This window comes from Triticum dicoccoides, chromosome 5B (genome assembly GCF_002162155.2).
Source record: "Triticum dicoccoides isolate Atlit2015 ecotype Zavitan chromosome 5B, WEW_v2.0, whole genome shotgun sequence".
NCBI lineage: Eukaryota > Viridiplantae > Streptophyta > Magnoliopsida > Poales > Poaceae > Triticum > Triticum dicoccoides.
The window spans coordinates 469,924,908-469,929,997 of record NC_041389.1 but is presented as its reverse complement, the minus strand read 5'-3'; positions in this window follow the sequence as shown (position 1 = coordinate 469,929,997).

Genomic DNA, 5,090 nt, shown 5'->3' with positions numbered 1-5,090 from the left:
CAGAGCACTGGAATGTTTCCATATCAAGATTACAGGCCAAGATGTACTATATTTGTTCATGGTGGGGAAGAGATTCCAGTTCGTGAAGCTTTTAATTCAGAAAGATATAGTGTGGCTAGAAGTACAAAATCAAGAAGTCATGCTTTGGGTGCCAGGAGGGTGCCGTCCAGGTATGATGCTGGTCATGGAGCATATGGAGTTGTTGGACTACCCAGGCACAATGTTGATGGGCTGATCCAAATTGGTGGACAACAGTTTAAGTGGGTGCCAATCAAGTCCAGAGATTGTCATCAACCTGTGACAGGTTCAGATGCGCTAGGTGTTGTTCATGGTTCTTGGAATGATGCAAGGAAGCAGCAGCGAAGCTTTGATGCGTTTCAGAAAAAACATATTGTAGTAGAAAACGATGGCTTGCTTGCTGATTCCGAATGTGATTCACAGAACAATTCAAAGAAGCCAGTTGCTACTACTAGTACTAGTCAGGAGCCTGAATCGTCCCGTATTCATGCCAATTCAGTCATGAGAAGTAGCAGCACAGGGAACCCCAAGGACGTGTTTTCTGCAGGATTTAAATTGAACACCGGCACGCTTATGCAGCATAAGAATTTAGAAAGCAACATCAATGAAGTTGTGCCTGGTGGGATGTCTGACCAATGGAGAAAGTTTTCGGCCAACTACAATTTGTTTAGGCCAAAAACAACATCACTTATCTGCCGACCAAGGTTCTTAGGGGGCAGCAAAATTAGGTCGGTTGCAACACGAACCAAACCGAAACCATAGTGGTGCCCGGCGGGCCTCACGCATACACAAAAGCGACAGGTGTGGAGGCCAAAAGAAGTGAAGATGTTGGCTAGCGATGATGAAAATAGAAGCTTGGTCGATGGAGGTTCATTGTTGAACTAGCATGGTACTCCACATCAAAAGGTATGGATATGTTTTGTTGTGAGCAAAACTATATGAACACTTAAATTAAGGCCGATGCTTTATTTATCAGCTTCCTGAGGAAGCTAAATATTATATTGCTCGTAGTTATATTAATCTGTATTGACAAAAATGACATATATGGTTTAGGCTGAATTACATGACAAGTTGATGATTAATCGGTCCATTATTTAATGCAGCTATTAAATATTATTTTGACCAGATTAGTTCATTAGTTGCTAATTAATTGGCATGTTATATGATTTAGTAATGATTCAATATATGTTGCAGCGGCTGATTCTTAGTGGTAGAATTGGAAAATGGGTTTATGCACTAGTAGAATATGATTTAACATACAAATCGTTGCTTGCTATGAGAGGTCAAGTTGTGGCCGATTTTAGTGTTAATCATAGAATAAAAGATGAAGAGGATATTTGCCTTGTTAGTGTATGCCCATGGAAACTTTATTTTGATGAATCGGTTTGTAGATATGGAGAAGGCGTCGATAATATTTTGATTTCTCCAAAGAATGTAGCTTATGAAACATCGATTCACTTAGAATGTCCTTGCACTGATAATTAAATTGGGTATGAGGCATTGTTGTTTGGCTTGCAGAGTTTAGTTGATATATGGGTGTGAGTGATGCTTTTGGAGATTCTCTTTTAATCGTTCAGGAGAATTTCAATGTTTCGATGATGGATTGCTGAATAGTTACTTGGACTGATGTTTAGATATAATTAAGTATCTGGACACTTTTACTATCAGTCATATATGTAGAGAAGTTTTAGAGCTAATCGTTTGTCCCAACAAGCATCTGGTTTCTAGGTTACTGGTGGAAAGTTTTTAATAATAGAAAACTGATGCTAGCTGTTGTCCAAAGGAAGACCGATCTGCAAGTTGTTAGTTCGGTTCTGGGTCAATTTGCGAGTTCTAGAGATGAACATATTAGTAGTTTTGGTGTACAAGGTGCATCAGGCAACCAGTACTGGGCAAAGAAGATTCGGTATAGGATTCGCAAATAACCGAATCTGTTAGTGAGTTAAAGCCTGATGATTTGAGAAGCCCTATGGTTAATTTTTTCAAGAATTCAAGTCAAACAAGAGATAAAAAATTCGATGACGAGCTTTAAAATATACTTTGTTAAATAATGAATTATACCGCCGAACCATAGATGGATTACTCTTGAAGTGCTTGGGTTCTGATCAGTCTAGAATATCTATGGGTGTAGCACATGAAGTCTTTTGAGGCATTGACGGAACTCTCAGGTAATGGCTTACATATATATGGCCGATGATAGTTCATCGTTGCCTCTAGAAAATATGGGGTCATGGTTCATCATTTAGACAATTGAATATCGATCTAGGTAAAAAAATGCAAGATTAGCCATTGTGCCATGTAAGCATGTTCTGAGAAAAGGAAAATAGTAAAGCCGTTGCATTAATCGTCATGGCTTTCAGATTTTGATGCATGCTTGTGCTGGTTCAGAAGAAGTACTAATAAAGAATTATTTGAGCCGGCTCAGGTGAGTTTGTTTTTGCATAGAACTTAAAATTCGGTCTTTAGATTTTGCCAAAGTCATCTATTAAATATTATTATGGTAGCTAGACCATGACCGAATTTGTGAGTAAGAGCTTCTGTGTCTTGTGTTTTTGGTAAATGCAATATCTCTGTGATAGACAAGATGGTTATTCGGCTGTTTGCTACATGATAAGTTGTTTTGCCGAACGATAATAATATAAAATCTTAGTGTTATTGGCAGGATGATTGAAAATATTTGCTGAGATATTACCTCACATACATATATATGGCCGAGACTAGCTCATCATTGCCCTTGAATGAAATGTGGGTCATGAGTTTGCACTAATTTTATAAAAAAATTGGCCGATATATGATGGGATATCGTTCTAAATAAAAGAAACAAATATAGCCGATGTGTTAGTCATCGTGGCTAAGGTTTTGATGTTTATAATGAGGTTGCTAATTTTGTATGAACTGCATGTGAATGGTGTCCTTTAGTCCGTTCATAATTGACGGGAGCATCGATGAGGTTACTTTACTGCTAGACATAACCTAAACATTCGGTCGTCGATGTGGCAAAAGTTGTGTTAATTTACTGCTGTATTGATCAAATTATTACCACTGAATTTGTGGAAAAATTTGATACTTGTCAAAGTGTTTTCGGTAAATGCAATTGTACCGAAAACAGGGGGGCATGTGTTGATGGTGTAATTTGGCTGGAGAATATGATCTGCCAAATTATATAGGTTATTGATCAAGTTAATCAGCTAATATATTTCAAGTGTTGTAACACGTGTTTTACATGGACCGACAGTTTACATGGCGCAAGTCCTGCCCGGATCCTGGTTTACGTCGAGCTAGTAAGCTACTAGCTCCAAGGACAAGTCCTAACCGGTCTCAGATGCCAAGCTGAAGTTTCAGGTTTGCGAAGGCTATCATGCAAGGATACAACAAAAAGTAAAATTATATCTGCATGGTGATGCATCAGGCGTATGAGATCTCCATTAGATGATATAATTACATTGTGGCCGGATATTTTATTCCTTTCCTTGTGGGCCAAGAGGGATTTGTAGTGGCCTTGTTTGGATTTGTTAAGTACCGGCCAGCAAATAGATTAGGTAGGCATCGACTAATACATAGTAAACCATGGTAACCGAATTAGGAAGGGCAAGTCAGGTTTGGTTTAGCTTTAAAGTTTTATTCTTGTATGCCAAGTCTGCCATATACGCCAAGTCCTGCGTGCCTTTAAATAGGCCACGGCCGATTGAGAAAAAAGGAAACCAATCGATCTATTAACAAATACATTACTTTTTTACGTATGTCTTTTCTCTATCTTTCTTCTCTGCCGAGCCCTAGCAGCCATAGGATTTGGTAATCTTTGCCGTTTTGCGCTGAAAAGCGGCCGGTTCTCCTCCACGAAAGCGAGGGATCTTTGTTGCTTTGCTCGGAAAGCAATCGTCCATCGTCACGAAAGCACGACAATTATTTTGGTGTTGCGCGGCGATTTTCCGTGCCAACAATCTCCAGGCCCTCTTCATGGCCGGCCGCCTCTGAAAGGAACCTGTAACGCGCGTCATCTCCACATGATTATTCCCATTTCCCAATGCAAGCAATTCCAGTCACTCGCTCCTGCGACGATGAAGTCGTCCACGTGGAGGGAGGAATCTAGCGGCGGCAGGGCAGGGGATCCCTCGCCTCGAGCTATTGCAGGGTCAGCCGTCCATGGGTGAAGCAATCAAGGCTCCGCTCTGGCTGTGGCTCGGCTTCCTCCGGACGGCCAGCGGCGGCCGCCTTGTCCGCAGAAGCTTGCTTAGAGAAGAGCAGCGGCTTTCTTGGATGTTGGTGACTGGAAGAAGACGCAGCCGGCAGCCAAGAACAATGGAGGACACAGAGAGAGAAGGTGGCTACGGATCACATAGAAGATGAGCAACTAACGAAGTAATCCTTTGTTGCCGACGGTACAGGCTAGTACTAATAGCAAGGAGTAAATTGCACAAAACCACCATTTTGAAGACTAGGTTTGCAGAAAACACTATAATATATATTTTTTTTTAAAATATAGTGTCTACCATAATCTTTTTCCAAATAACACCGATCAGCGGATTTGCCTCCGTTAAATGTGTTTATGAAAAATGTGTTAGGGAACGTAGTAATTTCAAAAAATTTCCTACGCACACAAAGGATCATGATGATGCATAGCAACGAGAGGGGAGAGTGTGTCCACGTACCCTCGTAGACCGAAAGCGGAAGCGTTATAACAACGCGGTTGACGTAGTTGTACGTCTTCACGGCCCGACCGATCAAGCATCGAAACTACGGCACCTACGAGTTCTAGCACACGTTCAGCTTGATGACGTCCCTCGAACTCCGATCCAGCCGAGTGTCGAAGGAGAGTTCCGTCAGCACGACGGCGTGGTGACGATCTTGATGTTCTACCGTCGCAGGGCTTCGCCTAAGCACTGCTACAATATTATCGAGGAAGACTATGGTGGAGGGGGCACCGCACACGGCTAAGAGATCAAGAGATCAATTGTTGTGTCTAGAGGTGCCCCCCTACTCCCGTATATAAAGGAGCAAGGGGGGAGGGGCGGGCGGCCAGGGAGGAGGCGCGCCATGGGGAGTCCTACTCCCACCGGGAGTAGGACTCCCTC